At 38.3% G+C, this 11270-nt stretch overlaps 1 protein-coding gene across 2 annotated transcripts in view; it reads right to left on the bottom strand.

The window, feature by feature from the left end:
- The window catches only part of LOC137265586 (phosphatidylinositide phosphatase SAC2-like), a 345091-nt gene that overhangs the window by 17368 nt on the left and 316453 nt on the right, over positions 1-11270 (bottom strand). The window lies entirely within an intron of this gene.

Consider the following 11270-nt stretch of genomic DNA (forward strand, 5'->3'; position numbering starts at 1 on the left):
CCAATCAGAATTGAGCTAGATCCACCTGCCCCACCTACCAGCAGTGGAGCAGAGTGAGTAGGTGTCAGCAAGTGCCCTGCGTTTAGTGCCACTCTGAACAGTATTCTTGTTTTACCACTGGATATCAGCCTTGAATTCAAACCAATCTGCACTTCCTGGAGTGCCCAAGGAATGCAAGTCTCTATACAGCAGAATCCCACAAATAAAACGTGGCAACATGCATATCCACAAATGCCTTAAGAGTTTTCATGGTAGACCATGTTGCATAACGAAACCAATTCAGTTATTTCAGTGTACAAAATTTATCGCATACAAAAAAATAAATGAGGATTAAAGTTTTGGCGCTGTCCCGGGACAGACTCCTGGGAAGATTTGCTACACTGATGCTCAGGACATTTCTTTATGGCAGTGTTAATTCGTCTTTTATGTGTTCACAAGTGTACTTTGTTACATGCTCACAACAAACTACCAACCTTGATAAGGACTAGCCATGACTTAACAAAACACTATAAAGCATTACACTGTTGGATGCAGTGTGTCCTGTGCACTGGAGGTAGTGGGGAAGCTTAATGTTCTGGCTTGTCTTGTTGGAGACTGGTGTCAGTGTGAGAAGCCCATTTCTGGTGTCCCATAAGGAAACCAGGGTGTTGTTGTACAGAGCAACCTTAACACAAAGACTTTAATCAGCTATGTTAAGGTATGGAGTGATGGCCACCTTCGCACATAGAGCTCTTTGCACAAGGGCAAAAACCCATAATTGTCTCAAGACTCAATTTATGGGATGGTACTGAGGGTCATTGTCTTGATTGATACATGTGATCTTATTCCAGTAAAATGGACTGAATTCAGACGGGGATTGCTGGGGGTGCGCAACCCTACCTTTGCCCTGAATGTTTATCAAATGGCCATTGAAACTCTCATGAAAATGAAGTGTGCAGTCCTACTTTCTCAAGAAGTATGCACACACCCTTTCTCAAAATACTGTATCGGCCCCTGAATTTGATGTTCGTGATGTCGTCCACTGGACTGTCTGGTCCAGACTCGATCAATCATACTGCCACCACATAGCTGGAATACTGCTATTGTGTGACAACAAGAGGAGTGAGTGAGTTTACTTTTACGCCACACTCAGCAATATTCCAGCTATATGGCAGCAGTCTCCACATAATCAAGTCTGGACCAGGAAATCCAGTGATCAACAGTACGAGTACTGATCTCCATAATTGAAGATATAACTCTACTGACTCATTCACTCACTTTTACCAACTCACTCAACCATGATTCTTTCAGCAAAGACTGTAAATCACTCACTAGTTCATAACATTTGGACCTATTAGCCGTAACCATGCCCATCAAAGTTCATCCCTGCCAATATTTCTTTATCTCTATCCCTTTTGTAGGAATAAATGAATCCCTATAACTTTGACAAGCAGATGCGTGAGTGAGTAAGTGAGTGAGTGAGTGAGTGAGTGAGGTTTTACACTGGTTTTAGCAATATTCCAGCAATATCACAGTGGGGGACAATAGTAATGGGTTTTACACATTTCACCCATGTTGGGATTCAAACCCGGCTCTTCAGCATGACAAGTGAACCAATGGGCTACTCCACTACTATAACACCAGGACAGAGGAAAGCGTGGACCACCACCCTCAGAATGAAAAGAGACAACAAGGGATGACACAGTCTCCGTCTCACAGCGAACTCTCTCACCCCTGGAAACCTTACCACTGCTACCTGACCTGAACGAGGATGGAGGCTAATGACCTCTGACTCTACATGTACACTCATGATCACTACCTCCACACACAGAACTGTGTAATGATCCCCACCTACACCCATCAGTAAAAATACTACCTCACAAAGACATAAATATTCTACACACAGACCAGCAAACCTCCTTCACATATTCAAATGTGTTTTTAACATTTATGACTTATCCTGTCTCTAGTGAGACAGAAAAGAATTATGGGCTGATGGTTTCTATTCTAAATTCACCAGTTCTGTTCTTATCTCTTCACCCAAGTGTCATGCTGTTAAACCAGAACAAAACAAGGTCACAGGCTGCCTAACTACCACTGGAATATGGAAAATTGCAGTTGTTACCTTCCACTGTTGCATTAAGCAAGCTAAGTGGACCTATAAACTACTTTTATTGCCCCAAACCAAATATACATCACATCAACCTCGCCAGGAAACTGCCCACTGAAAAGAACAAATTCAGGGTTTTATGTGACTCTTAAAATTAATGTGTGTCCAGAACAAACAAATGTAAAGAATGGACACAGAAAAACATTCACTGTGTCCAGGGGGACACATAATATTATTCACTGTACCCACAACACATCTATGACTTAGCAAAGTGTTTGGTTGCTTCTTTAAGAGCAGGTACATGTATTATTTCATCCTCTGTTCACATGATCAATGATTCAATCCACGCTGTAAAGAAATGATCTAAATGCACAGTTCTCTAATTTAAAAGCAGTAATTAGGGGTCCCAGGTCTCTCCCATGTTTGTCAGTCGAGATAAAACTAGGAAACCATACATGAGTGATTGTGCTGTTTGTGTGTGTTTGTTTCTGCATAATTGAACCAATGTTGTATAAAGAAAAAACATACAAAACAGAATCAATAAGTTTTGCTCCTTTCAAATATGGAGCTGAAATTTTGACATAAAATGTCAATATCTGAAAACAACAAACAAAATTACAAGACAGTGTTAGCTCATACTATCCTACTTTGTAACACAGCTCTCTACCTAGGCCACGAGACGGTGTTCAGAGGTTAAAACAGAACTTTACTCCCAAACTGTCAGCAACTCAACCCTGTCACATCGTAAAGTACCTGCTCTGTCACCTGCCTCGAAATGTACGACTCTTCCCCAGGGGTAAGCACACAATATTAAGTGCAACCCACCGCAATGAACCCATGTATATTGCAGATAGGATCAATTTCGATTTGTCATGCTTCATGGTAAATCGGTTTTGTGGTGACAGTCACAGGTTAACACTAACTTCAGAATCAGTTAATTTATGATATATCAATATAATCAGGGAACTTTTTTTAGGGGCCTGTCATGATTTATCATTCATGCGTCAAGACAATTAAGATCTAGTGTTAAGGGGTTACGTGATATAAGTTTAGTGGTGTATTCTAGATTACTGCAGCCCTATAGTGATCCCATGCAATTTTATAACACTAGTATATTATTAGTATTATATGGGTATTTATATAGCTCTATAGTTTATCCCACATACATGCTCAAAGTTTTATTTCTCCTGAAAATTCAATGTCAATCTCAGCTGCACATCATTCTACCAATCTCAACTCCCTGGGGAGTATACAACTCTTACAGCCTCTTGATGCACCAAGTTAATGTGGCTTTCTGCATACTGAGAGTAGTTTAACACGGATACCTGACTCAGACACAATATACAGACTTATTTTATCCCCCTGATGCCAGATGTCATGTGATATATTCCATACTGTAAAAAGTGTGTATCGCTAACCCACACAAAATATTCCATATGGTAAGAACTGTGTACATTTCTATACAATGTGATGCATTCTACACTGTAACAACTGTGTACATTTCTATACAATGTGATGCATTCTACACTGTAACAACTGTGTACATTTCTATACAATGTGATGCATTCTACACTGTAACAACTGTGTACATTTCTATACAATGTGATGCTTTCTACGCTGTAACAACTGTGTACATTTCTATACAATGTGATGCATTCTACACTGTAACAACTGTGTACATTTCTATACAATGTGATGCATTCTACACTGTAAGAACTGTGTACATTTCTATACAATGTGATGCATTCTACACTGTAACAACTGTGTACATTTCTATACAATGTGATGCATTCTACACTGTAACAACTGTGTACATTTCTATACAATGTGATGCATTCTACACTGTAAGAACTGTGTACATTTCTATACAATGTGATGCATTCTACACTGTAACAACTGTGTACATTTCTATACAATGTGATGCATTCTACACTGTAACAACTGTGTACATTTCTATACAATGTGATGCATTCTACACTGTAAGAACTGTGTACATTTCTATACAATGTGATGCATTCTACACTGTAACAACTGTGTACATTTCTATACAATGTGATGCATTCTACACTGTAAGAACTGTGTACATTTCTATACAATGTGATGCATTCTACACTGTAAGAACTGTGTACATTTCTATACAATGTGATGCATTCTACACTGTAAGAACTGTGTACATTTCTATACAATGTGACGCATTCTACACTGTAAGAACCTACTGCTTTTGCTTATGCTGTATGATGTAATTTGCACTGTCAGAACTGAATACATGGCTATGCCATTTGATATATTCCATACCATAAGAACTGTACAGTATCGCTATACCATGTGATATACTCCATTTTGCACACAAAACCAATTACGGCATAACAAAAACAAAAAGCAAAAACAAATTTCAACAATATCACAGCACTCATCGCCAGTAAATCACTTTACACATTGTACCCATGCAGGGAATTGAATGTGGCCTCCAGTGGGACAAGCACATATATTTCTTCATTTAAGAATATAAACAAAATTTTTTGACGGGACCACATTCCTCATTTGTTTCTGACAATCATTAAATCAAGAGGAAGGAATCCTTTGTATTGACAAAGATAAATATCCGATACAGACACTAAATCATTTGTTGTAGTCCTAGGCACATTTTTGCCTTGAAGAAAGTGACACAAATTCATTTCTCGCAACTACAAAGGAGTGCTTGAAATAGCTGCCTAAATGCTGTTATATTTTCCCTGGTATAGTGTTTCCCACATAACCGATTGATATTCTTACCATAAGGTGTAGGGGTGACTGTTTCCATTTGAAAATGTCACAGGGTGAACATAAAAAACTCTACTAAAGATTAAAGGCAGATAACAAGGAAAACTCTCAAACAACATTGTTACATTTTACATTGTTACAATTCATTAAGACACTCAAAAATACACTATTTTTCCAGCAGATAAAGGGGCAATAAGTACCACTGAAAGTTCACCACAAACAGTAAGTACACAAAAAAAACTTTTTTAGGTCCTGCATATCAAATTCTTCACAAGTACAGTTGAACACCATTCTCTCGATATTTACGGGACTAGGACGAAACATCGATGTATCCGAATATCAACAGATCCAAGTTGGACATATCATCACATACCAGCATGAAAGAAATGAAGGAAAACAAAAGAAAACAGTCAATTGCATGTCTGCTATTCACTTGTCGTCACAGAGATTGCAAATACACATGATAATCTTGTCATAGTGTCCATTTTGAAACAATTTTCAAGTTCAATTTAGTCTACAAACAAAGTGAAGAAATAAAAAGTTTTAACTAATGGGCATTTTGGTGCTGGTGTGAACGCAATACTGGTCAACCACACTTGATACATAACAAGTACTTGTGTCATTTAACGTCCATCTCTCGACTCCACAAATCGAGTCAGGACATCCTAGGCATTGGTTGTTTGTGCAAGTGAGGGCGCCTGTGATTGGGCTGGTTTCTCAGTAGGCAATTTAGAAACAACTCAACAATCAATTGCTTCTCACATGATGAAACAAGACCTTGATCAGATTCTCACTATGTTTTGTTTCGATACAATAATCCGTTATCAGGAGTGAAGTTGAAATTCGGAGTACATCCTACTTACATAAACAAACATGTGACACCTACAACTCAGTTTGCCTTAATTAGCTTACACTACTGCTACCTTTGATTCGTGTCACGTGTTCAGTTCAGTTCAGTAGGATACATCCATATCAAGTTAAAAGGGTTCAAATACTGATAATTAAATAATGAAGGATTTAGCTGGGACCGAGAATATATATCGAGACATCCATTATTATTGTATCAAGATTGATTCAATCACATATATCTCACAGTTTCGACAATCGTACATTGAAAGTAGTTTCCCTACATTTTTTTAAGAGTATATATTGACTAATAACAGAGTTTGACACAACGGTGTTCATTTGAGGAATAGAAAATAACCAAAACATTTTTGGTTAATTATATCAAGAATTCAAAAACATTTGCAAATCCTGAAATCATTGTATCAAAGAGGAGCAGGAGGAGAACTTAATACAGGTTCTTTCTGTATTTGGTGAACAAAAATTTACTTCAGGAAAATTAAGTCTTTTGTTATCTTCTTTTACAAAAGATATTTTCATCTGTTTGATTGGCATTTCAGGTGAACAATCTGAGCGAGTGAGTGAGTTTAGTTTTATGCCACACTCAGCAATATTCCACCTATATGGTGTGATCTGTAAATGATCGAGTCTGGACCAAACAATCCAGTGATGAACATCATGTGCATCAATCTGCGCAATTGGGAACTGATGACATGTGTCAGTCAAGTCAGCCAGCCTTAAATCACCTCATCCTGTAGTCGAATCTTACGTCAAGCATAGTCGCCTGTTATGGTAAGCATGGGTTGCTGAAGGCCTGTTCTAGCCCAGACCTGGGGAATAATATCAAAAGAAATATACTCTTTGGATGACAACTTCTTTATTACATAATACAACATAATAATGGAGTTGTCATCCAAAGCAGAATATTTGTAGGAAATGTAAGATACAACACCTGTCACAACTTCTTTACCATATAACATAATTCAACATAATAATGGAATTGTTGTCCAAAGCAGAATATTTGTAGGAAATGTAAGACACAATATGTATGACAACCTCTTCTAAAATATAAAGAAATGCAACAAAGAAGTTGTCCATAAAGTGTCATACCTTTCAAAAAAATTATTTTTACTACGATATATATGTATTTTGTATTATATTTAATAGCCAATTTCAGAAATAGGAGATATAAAATGAGACCTTTCACCTTCCTGGTTAATATAAACAAGCTACAACTGTGTTTATAAGTCAGGCTGGGATTACATCCTCATAAACATTGTGACAAGGAGAGTGAGTGGGACAAAGAAGAACGTGGATCATGTAACACAGTCACTTGCCCCAAGCCAGCAATAATTCATTACAATGTATTCAGGTCAGAAGCTGTGGACTACATGACACCAAGATGCTGCTAGGTACAATTACACACTAGGGCTAGAGTGAGTGAATGAGTGAGTGAGTGAGTGAGTGAACTTAGTTTTACACTGCTTTAAGCAATATACCAACAATATCATGGCAGGAGACACCAGAAATGGACTTCACACATTGTACCCATATGGGAATAGAACCTGGGTCTTCAGTGTAAAGAGCAAACCACTATGCTACCCCACCACCATCTCAGATATAACCTAGAGACTTAAATCACTCTCCGGGCCATTTTAGAACTGGCCCTGTTTGAAAAATGACTTCTGACTCTGAAAATATTCAGACTATTTCGTCCTCAGGTTAAACAAAACAAAAACAACCTACCTTTCGAATAGACACACTGGATGACTGGAAAACTAACACCTGGAATATATATTGCTGACCAGTCCTTACAGAGAAACCGGAATGGATTCCAGGGTGGATTTCGGGGTTGAAGATCCAGGTTAGAACTGGTCTTCAGCAACCCATGCTTGACATGAGAGGCGACCAACTGGATCAGGTTGACTTGGTTGACACAGGTCATCGTATCCCAACAGTGTAGACCAATGCTCATGATGTCAATCACTGGATTGTCGATTATTTACAGTCTGCTGCCGTATAGCTGGAATATTGCTGAGTGATACATTCCTGAGCAAGTCGTTCAACAACAAACAAAGACTTAATGGACTGAGTGAACTGTGTGGACTGTTGCTGGCAGTATCAATCACTGGACTGACTGCCTGTTCAAGACTTGATGACTAACATGGAGATTTCAAACTGGTGGAATGTTATTGATGATGTTGAACATTCAACAGCTCTTCAAGGAGGTCATGGAGAAGTGATGATCAGGGCCAGGATTGATCACACACCAGTGCAGCCAGACCATGCACACAGATGTCCTATATCAAATCTGTCATACTCATGAGAACTGGTCTTCAGTTATTCATGCTTGTTACACAAGGTGACTAACAGGACTGGGTGGTCAGACTTGCTGCCTTGCTTGACGCATGTCACTGCACCCATAATACGTAGGATATGCTCGTGCTGTCACTCACTGGATAGTCTGGTCAAGTTTCAGTTATATACAGGCAGCCATCAGCTTGAATGTTCCTGAATTTTTAAGGACAGGTAACAGCTGTTCATCATCCAGCATCAAGGTCCTAAGTCACAGAAATTAATTGTACAGCTATGGTGAAAGTGTTTGGAATGCCATCTATCTTCCTGCATTCAGTTTATCACACACTCCCTCTGGCCACTGTCAAACTCTTCAACTATCTCATCTGTTTCTTCAGATAAAGTACTGTGAGCATTTACACCTTAATTACCACACACTGTTTCAATATTGGACACTCAATTCCGCCATTTTCGATTTGATTCTTACGTACAGGTTCAACATAAGATTTTATTTAATTTTCAGAGTCAGCTTTTTAATCGTAAAATCCACTGTCACCTTGACGATATCTACTAACAACAATTCTCATTGGATAATAATCCACCAATCATGTTTCGCCTTATTTCAGGACTTGAAACTGCTCAAGATAGAGCAAAATTTTGTTTTGGCTGTGTGGAAATAAATAGGTATTCAAATATCAAATTGAAATAGTGAGTGGTCATATACTAGTGTTACTAGTCAAAGTCATTCTCAAGCTCCCTCAAGAGTTTACAGTTAAGGCTGTTGAGACGATAATACCAGCCCTGTGCACAAACTGATACTCTCTGACAGACAACAATCGAGCCCCCGCAGGACATATCCCTAGAAGTTGTGTATATATATATATATATTGAATTAATACATCACACAAAGCTGGAGGGATTTCTGGTATGACAGTGTCGCACTAACAAACACGAACCTATTCTAACTTGTACGCTGCTTCCAACATTCATTTCATAGTACATTAACTTAGAAGCTGAACATATTTAAAGAGATATTTAGAAAAGACATACATAGAATATGAGGTAAAAAGTTACCGAATTGAAATAGAACATTCTTGTGCAGAATGGCATCTTTTAAATTGCAAACTCATCACAGCTGTTTATCCATCAGCTCACAAACTCTTATAAATGGGAATATATTTTGAATCTCAGAATATTAACACCACCAGCAGTTTACCTCAATCATGCTAACATATCTGTTGCAATACACACCTGGCTGCTAAGCTGATAAAAGGGAGGAAAATTAAAATCATACCCAATTCATATTCATTCAAACAAATCAAGGCTTAGTGCACAAACTGTAGCAAACATTCAAACATCTTTCTGAGACATTTAGCTGCTGGGGTATGTGAGTGAGTGAGTGAGTGAGTTTAGTTTTATGCCGTTTTTAGCAATATTCCAGCAACATAATGGCGGGGTACACCAGAAACTGGCTTCACACTTTGAACACATATGGGGATTTGAACCTGCGTCTCGGCATGAGGAGCAATTGCTTTAAACAGTATGCTACCCCACTGCCCCATTGTATGTGAGTGAGAGAGTGAGTGAGTGAATTAAAATTCAGCGTCATATAATCAATAGTTACAGCCATATCGTAACTATGAAAGTTGTAATTTATAAACATATACACGAAATAAAACCTATATACTCAACTGGCTGCGGAGGATAGTAAAATAACTAGTATATCACAGATATACACTTAAAACTAACATACAACCATAAAACACCAATTTAACTTTAATGGTACAATAAAAAAATAGGCTACAGATTGCCAAGGTAAATCACCACACTAGGTAGAGGAAGCAAAATAGTGAACTGTACACAATGAGTAAATTTTTTTAGTGAACATACTTTGAGAAATAAATTAATAACTTGAAGTTATTTTGAAACAAGTTGACCAGAATTTAAGAAAACCTCTGTGTTGTAAATAAGCTCACAACAAACTGGCGAATTCTCGACAGGAAGTATAATACTGAACTGTACACTGTGAGATTTTAAAATTTCAGTGAACAATTATCTGGACTTAGTTTTTCGATCTGACTAAACTTAAAATTCTTTTGAGACCCCTGATGGTCCCGGGGTAGAATAGGCCTTCAGCAACCCATGCTTGCTATAAAAGTTGACTATGCTTGTTGCAAGAGGCGACTAAGCGGGTCGTATGGTCAGACTCACTGAATTATTTGACACATGTCATCGGTTCCCAAATGTGCAGATCGATGCTTTTGTTGTTGATCACTGGATTGTCTGGTCCAGACTCGATTCATAAAAAATCACCCAGGTTTTAAAGCATATATGACTTTTTTTCTATATATCCTCTCTTGCTACATTCATTAAATGATAAATGAAAATCCTTAAAAAAGAGTGTCCAAATGACACAGCCTTGCAGCAAGGCTAATGGACATGGTACTGTACATCCATGGGCTCACCATTCAGTATAGCCTTGCAGCAAGGCTAATGGACATGGTACTGTACATCCATGGGCTCACCATTCAGTATAGCCTTGCATCAAGGCTAATGGACATGGTACTGTACATCCATGGGCTCACCATTCAGTATAGCCTTGCAGCAAGGCTAATGGACATGGTACTGTACATCCATGGGCTCACCATTCAGTATAGCCTTGCAGCAAGGCTAATGGACATGGTACTGTACATCCATGGGCTCAGCATTCAGTACAGCCTTGCAGCAAGGCTAATGGGTCATGAACAAAGATAAGCCCCGCAAACTGTCTCTGTCCGTGCTACAAACACTTATCTTCCTATCTTCCATGACTACCACAGAAGAATAGGAATAATCAGCTTATCATCTAGACATTATCAGTTATGCTGATTACACAAAAATCACACCTGTTCCACTTCATTGTTAACATACAACCATATTTTCAGTTAATGGAACCTATCGTTTGTTTCAACAGAAGATATGATGTAATTATCTTCAGTCTCCGAAATAAAACATGAAGACAGTGAGTCCATGTCAAAGCACATTGCCAGACGGTAAATACATGTGGTGAGGATGGGGTGAGATGGGGGTGGGGATGGGGTGAGATTGGGGTGGTTGGATTTCCAGATAAAACAATAGGACCCCAAGTTGGTCACCCTTCATTTCCTCACTACTCCTTCACATCATACACATTTTACTCATTATTTCAATACATGTTGGCTTAATTGTCATTTTTCATGCATATACATACACCATATATACCTTTCTTTGCCCAAATACAAAGCTTGTGTACATAACAGTCATA

Source organism: Haliotis asinina, chromosome 15 (genome assembly GCF_037392515.1).
Source record: "Haliotis asinina isolate JCU_RB_2024 chromosome 15, JCU_Hal_asi_v2, whole genome shotgun sequence".
NCBI classification, from domain to species: Eukaryota; Metazoa; Mollusca; class Gastropoda; order Lepetellida; family Haliotidae; genus Haliotis; species Haliotis asinina.